This window comes from Falco naumanni, chromosome 7 (genome assembly GCF_017639655.2).
Source record: "Falco naumanni isolate bFalNau1 chromosome 7, bFalNau1.pat, whole genome shotgun sequence".
In the NCBI taxonomy this organism is placed as follows: Eukaryota; Metazoa; Chordata; class Aves; order Falconiformes; family Falconidae; genus Falco; species Falco naumanni.
The window spans coordinates 29,648,925-29,657,744 of NC_054060.1; positions in this window are offsets into that span (position 1 = coordinate 29,648,925).

Sequence of the window (8,820 nt, forward strand, 5' to 3'; positions counted from 1 at the left end):
TTTAAGCTCTTGGAGGTGTTGTATAGAAGGTGCTCTGGTTTACCCATCCAGTGTTTGGGAGGCTGAATATTCACTGTGTAATAACTGGTTCATCACTGACAGGGGCAGCCCATAGAGGCTGGGGGATGCAGGGGAAGGTGTTCAGCTGTTCCCTGATGGGTGCTGGCTCTCACCCGGCCAGGGGTGGGAAGGTTTACTCCAGATGGTACTGCAGCACGCCTGGATGGGAGCAGTAGGATGCTCTGTTAAAGCAGATGGAGCCAGGAAACCAAGGCGGATGTTTTCACTTCTCTTGCAAAACACATGGCTCTCTCGCTGCTGGCTTCTCAAGCATGGGCGCCAGGATGATGCAGAGGAAGAACGGACACTGCAGAGTCACAAGTGTGTGCTTACAGCAAGGACCCGTTGAGAGGTTTTTCTACTGGTGTTTACCCCTGCTCTCAACTGACTCTTTAAACCCTAGTAGGGCAGGATTCTATCTTCAGTTGCCTACGGTCTATGTCTGCTGCCCCCCAGCTACTGGTATGAGGGTCCCTCTGAGCATAAACTAGATTTTAAGCACCGGCTCAAATCCCAGCGAGTGTGAGCACGAGCAAGCACAGGCTCGGTCACACTGCTCAGGAGCATCACTGAAGAAGTATCTGCAGCAGGTCTCCTTGTGGAAAAGAAACTGCGCCATCATGTCTCATCTCATCTCAAGGGAAATGCAAAGCAATCAAGCCATTTAAGAATATATTTCAAACTCTTCATAGCAGGTGTTAGACACTATTCTCCGGCTGCTGACAGGAAATGTGTGTGCAATTCTCCTAGGTACCACACTCAGAATATGCTTCTTAAGGGCTGGCTGCTTAAAAAATTCTGCAAAGCGTAAATGGGTCTCGTAAAATCAGATAGTAAATTGTCTTCTCTGTTTGTCCTGAAAGTGCTCAGCCAGCTGGGTCTTTCCTCCATGTCAGAGCCAGCCAGCCAACACATTACAGAGCTGTAATGAAATGTTGGGAGGAACAGACAATTCCAGGCTAGGAGCTCATCTTAGGAAAACTTTCTACAGAGAAAACTGAGTTCAAAGTCCCCCATCAGCTGAGAAAAAAATTTAAAGGGGAAATCAGCATTTTTACACAGGCTGTGTAAAAACTTTTCTCACACCTTCCCTTTCCATCCTGGCCATGGGACCGAGCAATCAGCATGACATAAACCAGCAGGTCGTGATGTATTCTCATGGGGGGGGAAACCCTCCCTCCACATCAACACTGCAGCACTGCCTTCTGCTACTCACTACAGGGCAAAACAAAAAAAAAAAAAAGAAAAGAAAACTAGGCTAGATTTAAAGAGAATTTCCAAGCCTCTCTTCCCTCCTGTTCCCAGAACAAAAGCAATTGCATAACAAAAGCCTCTGCAAAGGAATGACAGCACACACGTGCACAGGGTCACATCAGGAGAAGGGTTTTTTGACCCCACACACTGTCCAGTCCAACTCTGCCCACAACTCCCACCCCAAAAGCTTCGGAGACCCTCGCTGGGGCTCAGGTCTGGTGATGGAGTCGCTGCAAGGGCAAGGTGGGAGAGAGGGGACAGCGAAGGGGGTCACCCCGCAGGAGCATCTGTTGAGGCCCAGGCGAGACATACGGAGTCTTTATTCATCCTTGTGGAGGCACGAGCATTTTCCTCCCTTCTGCCATCCTCCTATTGTGCGAGGGGGCTGCGAGAGGCTTTGGAGGCAGCTGCTGCCTCTAAGCTGTTTCCTCGGGGGGGAGAGGGGGATGCCACAAAGGGGCCCGTCCCCATCCCCTGACAGAATCACCTCCCCATCAATCAGGAGGACACAGCGTCCCAGGAGCGGTGATGGACACCTTGGGTCTGGTTACCAGGGGACAGGGAAGTTAGAGGCCTTTTTTGTTTGGTTTTGTTTGTTTGTTTTTATTTTTTTTTTTTTAAGCAAAGGAAAAATATCTGGTGGGTTGCTCGTTCTGTGAAAGGGAAAACTACCTTCCCTTTGAATTTCTGTGAATGTTGAAATACGGATATTTAAAGACATGGAGGAAAAAAGTCGTCATCCAGAGCTAATTATACAGCTGTTGAAAAGCCCAGTAAATATGTTACTCAGGAATATATAATACCTTTGATGTAGTTGTAATCCGACTGAAGTTATTATAGGTTTTCACAGCTGCAAAGCAATCCAGCTTAGGAAGGCTTTTTTTTGTGCTGCTTTTTTTTTTTCCCTTCCTTTTTTTTTTTTTTTTTTGGTAATTTGCAGAAGCAGAAAAGAAATTCTGCTGCCAAAGCAAAATGAAGATCCTCATATAAACACAGTAACACAGACTAAGAAAAATTGTACTGATGCTGAGGAGTATTAACCTGTCCCAAAGCTTGAAAGAGTTTACTGGGTAATAAATGACATCAGTGACTCCAAAAGGGCTAGATTTCAGAAAGGCTCTTCTTTAAGACAATTAAAGCTTTAAATAAAAGTGTGACTTTGCAGTTGGGAATTCTCTATTCCCTTCAAATCAACAATAACTATAAACTGTTAATGCTCTGAAAAAAATATGTACTGAAGCATGAAATACGGGAAGGCTGCTAGTAAACCTCCAACATGTTCATTTAAATTGATCATGGAAGTAGTAACATCATGAAGCTTTGTAAATGGATGGGTTAAAAGCTGGAACTTCATTGCTGTTTTCATTCCCCAGGGCTCTGCGGTAAAACAAGTCTCCACGGAAGATCTCTACCCGATGAATGAATTATTCACCCAGTTATGGGTCATTAAATGAGGCTGAGCGAAGGCCGATGTCCATTATTATATTGTGATGTATGAAGAAAGACTCACTTTGTGGAGATAAGCATGGGGGTACTCTCAAGATGCCCAGTCATTTCTGCCACAGCTTCTTCTGAACTCCTCTGGCAGAGAGGTGAGCTTGTCAGCTGCACAAAATAGGATGAAAGAGGTTTGAGGTTAAAACCACAGGTAAAAGACAGGAAATGTTAAGCCTGTTCAGATGCTAATTGCAGAGATGTCTGTGCTGGTTTTAAGCTGTTGTTGTCCTGCAGCTGCTTTTTGTCACCCTTCTGCATCTCCCAAGGCAATGCAGCCCTCCCTGGGATCACATCTCCTCTCCAAGACACCTGTGATTGCTGACTGCTTTCGCTGTGCCTGTGTAACCCATAGTTGGGCACCCTTGGTTTCATCTTAGATAAATCTGTTCACAGTTTTAGTAACTTTCAGTAACCTTTTGGTGATTTCTAAACCAAATTCAAAATAGACTAATTTTTTTCTGACAGTAAGGTGTTTCCATACAGTATGTCACCCTCTATTAATGAAACCAGAGCAGCCTCTCTACAATTGTCCAGAAGTGCTGAAATACAGGTTTGCCCTTGGTCTCATTTTCTCCTTGAAAAAAGAGAGCTTTTTTTCTGAGGTCAAACAAAGAGTGAAGTTGCTGTTATCTTAGTCCGCATTCTGATGAGAGACAGGATCATGGTGAGGACATGCCATTCTCTGGAGCTGAAAAGCCGGTGCATCCTATAATCCAGCACTATCTTGTATGATCAGAGGCAGACATGTAAACATGTCCCCGTTTGAACACAGCCTCTATGGGAATGATTTAGCCAAACTTTCAAATTAGAACAGGAAAAAAAAAAATCAGTTAAAACTTCTGGTGCCTTTACAATATATATATAGAAAAAAAGGGCTAGATTTTTGCTGACCTAAATGTTTTGGTAGTTATCTTGATATCTTCATGTTGGTTTAGTTGAAAAAAAGCCCCTAACATTTTTAATTGACATTTTCTAAATGAACTATGATGGCTTTTGAGTTGAAATGACCTTCTGCTTGGAAGAACATTTCACAAATCCTCAAAAACAAACCAAAAAGGTGGTGAGTCCTAACTGCTTTCCTCCCACTTTTTCAGAGCTGGTAGAAAAGCAACAGGGAAAAAAATAGGAGGAAATTAAAAAAGAAGCAGTTATTATCATGGCCACATTTCTTGTTGCTTACTCAAGCAAAATTCCCAGTAGTTCAAATTCCAAGGCCCCCTTTCAGTTTTCAGTCAAACAAAGAGACATCTACTGAAGTTAATAAGAAAGCATCCAAGGTATGAGTGAAAACTGAGAGAGGACTTGTCTTAATGACTTAAAAAGACTGTACCCTGAGTAAGATGGTATTTGTAATGAAATGTAAGCCCAAGGTGCAGCAAATGCAATTTAGCCTGCTATATTGCTTTTCTTAGCATTTCTCTTTTTTTGAATGTTCTTGTTGAGCTCAACATACACAACCAGTCTTGAGGGATGAGGAGGGAATAGCTGTTCTCTAATAGTCTTTCATTTCTGAGCCCTCAGTTCAAGCCCTTCAGGACACTAATTATCCAAAGTTGTTATCATCTGACAGCTGTCGATGGCCTCTGCGAAATGAGGTGGTGGTGGCAGCCGTGCTCCCAGTGGGCATGTGTCAGCATCGTACACACACTACTACAGTTTGTCTGGTATTTTTGTTGGCAGCCTGATCTTTTACAGAAACAAACTTATCTTCTCACTCCTAGTGGGAGCTGCTGCTCTTCACATGTAAAAGAGAACGGTAGATCACTGAAGAGCACATCCCTCTAGTGTTAATGCTGGTGGTGAATCACTGGAAAGCGTGCCTCTCTGGTGTTAAGGCTGCAGCACATCACTAGTGATCTTCAGGCTCCAGAAATGTCACCTGGACATGCTTCAGGGATGCTGACTAAAGGGAGGAATTCAGTAGTTAGCACACTAGCAGGCAATGGCAGCTTTCGGTCACAGACCCATTACAGACGCGTCCACGCTCCCTTGGCCCCACGTGTAGGACTTAACCCATTTAGCCTGTTGTGAGCCAGTTAGTGCATGGGCAGCTACACAGCTCAGCTCAACAGGCAGGCAATCGACTTGCACTTCTCTACTCCATCCTACCACTAAAAAGAAGTGTCTTTGTCCTGCAGTGGATTGGGGGACCATGGCTCTACAGTTAGTCACCAGCTTCAGAGGGAACTAGGCTAACTAGGCTGGAAGCAACACTGCTTCTTAGCCTTATTGCCAAAATTTCTCTCTGTATCACTTTTCATACTTCACAGTTAGCTAGGAATAGATTTCCCCAGACTTTACTACACCAAATCTGAACAGCTTTACCTGTGTAGATGTGAGTGTGGATGCTCCTGCCCTGGCTCAGCAGCAGCAGGGGCAGATAGAGCCATTCAGCTTGTTCAGTGTCTAACAGTCACTGGGCATTTGGCCATCCTCTACCAGCAAATAGGCTGGACATGATGGTAGCAGAGGCTTGCTGGATCATATCCCCTTCAATCACTGGGCAGCCCCCAGACCATTTGACACCTACAAACAGGTGTATTGAGACTAAATCCTACAGGTAGCACCCAAAGCGAGAACATTAATGAATCATTTTTGGAGGAACAGTACTATCAAGACACAGTTTCCCTTGGGTTTGTGTGCTCTGCCCTCTGGCCAGAGGATGGCCACAACAATGACTCCTCCCTTGTAATCTCCATCATATGTAGCAGCAAATCTGAACTGCTGCATGCTGTCTAGCCAGGTGGCTGCTAGGAACTGGCACCTCCTTTATGTGGGGTATAATTCAGAGATCTCTCCTCTAAATAGCTGCCAGTTTTCACTCAACTTCTAAGATCTGGGTTATCTTTGAAATTCCAGGTGAAAACATGTCTTTTCCTGAATCACTGTCCCCATTCAAGCGAAAATGAGAGATTTCCCAAAGCAAGACAGGACAGGCATGCAAGGTCAGTCCTGCAGTCCAGTGCTTACAGTATTCAGCCAAACAGGTAGGTCTCATTTCTATTCCCTGCCTTGAACATGTTTTCCATATTTTATCCCGTTTCTGCTGTGCAAACACTAGAGTTGCACCACTCACAGGAGGTGTGCCAGCAGGCACAGTGGGATTAACGGCCTTTCCAGAAATATACCTATATGAAATAGCTGGAAATTAGAGCTGGGATGAATTAAGGTGGTTAAAATCCTTTTCCTAATAGCCCTATGATTAGGTCATGAGCCTCCCTCAGAAGGGAAGTTGTGAGGACGAGGCTCAGTTAATGGATCATCCAGGTACTACAACAATATAAAACATACACAGGTAGTTAAATGACAGAAAATCAAGCAGTGTAAAATGAGTAATAATAAGTTACTGCCTCCTCTTTCTGTAACACCTCTCCCACTTCATTAGACAGAATTTCACTCCTCCGAATATGACAAACTGGGACAAAAATTCTTGGTGTAACTCAGTCATCCCACTAGTTGTGATGAGTAACTGAAGGGAATCGAATTTGCTTCTTTTCTGGAACTTGCACTGGAGGAGTAAAATCCAGGAAAGCGGGTAAGAAAAAATACTGTGTAATATAGCATGATTTATGTACATGTCTTAGGCAGATAATTCAGGCTGAATGATACTTAAAAGGCTATTATAGACTTGCTTCCAGCAATGAAATAGCCTGTACTGCTATAAAATACCTGCCCAGGGCACTTCAGTGAGTTTGGGATCGTCCTTCTAGATTAGCCAGGGGAAATAACTGAAGTCTCTGATAATGCAGCCTTCTTTTAGATGGTGCTGGAACAGCTCTATGCTGTTAGCATGAGGCTGTTGGAGATGACTGAAACATGTATTTTTAAACTTGCAATTATTCTAAAAGTATGAGCTCTTCTCCATGCTGAAATACTGGGAGATCTTCCGTTAGGTCAGTTGGTTACTATACATTTCTTAGACCCACACTGAACTGAATGCGATGGGTAAAGTCTGTCTCCCAGGGACTGCCAATCTGTTCATTTATAATAAGCAGAAGCAAACAGAAGTTCTTCTTTCCAGCCAGAAAACGCTGATTCAAGAAAACAAACTCTTTTGGCAGGAACTCATTGCTTGTGAGAGACCTGTTGGGAAATGCCTCTGGGCTGCAGGAAAGCCACTGCTCTTGCACTGAGACCCGAAAAGAGAGATGTGCTTATGTAGAGGCACCTGCTGCTGCCGCTGCCGCATCTGCCTGGCCCCAGCACTCAGCAGTCACCGCTGGAGAGGGCCTTTCTCGCTTTGTTTTGGCTAGCTAATTCTGTGCAAAGGAGCAGATGTCAGCAAAGACCAAAATTATGTTGTGGCACACCAATCTGTCACAAACCTGGCACACATTTTATTTCTGCATAGGAGGAGAAAATACTGAAGGCTTGGAAGAGTCCCATGGCACAGGAACATCATTTTCCACTCACCTCAGATTAAGGGGTTTTAAAAGCAAGCGCTGTCCTTGTCAGACATCGGCACTGAAACAAGCATAAGATGTTCATTATTAACACCCTGAAGTCCAGAAACTCCAGAGACATGGCAGAGGTGTTCTTGTCAGTTATAAAACCCAGGATAGCATACAGCCATGGCCAAAGGAAACATCATAAATTGAATCACTGGCATATAAAATGTGTAGTGCAGGTGTTATTTAGAGACACCATTTTAAAGGCCCTGTAAAAGCTCTGGCACAATTCTTTTACACCCAAAAGGTGCCATATCCAATTTTTCCCCTTCAGTTTTAATGCTTGGATTTTGTGTAGGTAACACTTGGATGAGTAAAAGTGGAAGAGAAACTGAAAGCTTGCCTTATAAAATCCAAGGAGCAGAAGAAGACATACACAGAACTTCTCAACCATTTTTCCATTTTCCTGATTGAGCCCACATCTTGAAAAGAAAAATAACTGGGGGGACCAGCAAGGTGAAAGAACAGCTGTGTTTAAGTGTTGGCTTTACTCTGCAGCTCGATTTCCTTGCACACTTTTAAAATTAATATCTGTGTTTAGTCTAATGGAAAGTGTCTGTCTAAAGGTGCTCACTGCTCCTGTGAACATTTTCACAGACACAGTGCTCAGCCCCATGGGGCTGGATAACTGATGATGTCATGTCACACAGCATTGACCAAAACACTGTTGAGCAGATTTTTTTCATAGCTCTTTCTTCATTTCAAGGAAATGCAGACTAGCAAATAACAAATGCCTGCCCTGTGCTACACATGCTGTGCTACAGAGGAGGATTTCCAGATGGCAGGGTTTTTTTGTTTGGAAGGGGAGGCTTTTTGCTCTGACCTGGGAAATTGCCACTTGTAGGTACGTTCAGTGAGGATTTGAGACCCACGGGCCAAGAACATTCAGCTTTTTCAAAGAACTTCATGGACAGATGACGTTGGGCAGAAGACTGAATTTGCACATTCATGGATGTGTCATGGATCAAGTATGGGTCAAAGAAGAGAGAAGAGTAAGCAGCAGCAGGAAGACAGGATTGTAAAACTATAAGGATGCTGTCAGAAACTGAGTTTTCTCTTTCTCTGTCACGAATAAATAAAATATTCTGTAGTCTTTCCCTGGTCACCGACTGCTTGAGTTCTGCTTCAATAAATTACTTGAAGCAAAGGTAGATGCCTTTTATGCCTCTTCCCATCACTGCCTCTCCAAAGGCACGGACTGCTGATAGCTGTTCAGGGCCAGATACATACTGTTGCTTTCACAATGTAGTTTGACACGCTTGAGCCTTCAGTTTGAAATGTGGGAGCTCCTAAGCTGAGTGAAGCTGCCAGGTCCCACCGGTTGGACTAGAGCCCTGGGTACCAGGTTGCTAGCACAGCTCAAGGTCTGGGTAGTGCAACATGCAGCCCTTCTTTCCCAGACTGGACATCTAACAGCAAGGCATGCACAGCACAGATGTCACACCAGGACCCTTCATTTACAAATGTCTTATATGCCAGCCCTAAACTTAATGTGAATGCCCATGGCCTGGGCTGGTCCTTGGCACCGCACTTCTCATCATGCTGCATGACACATGCAAGA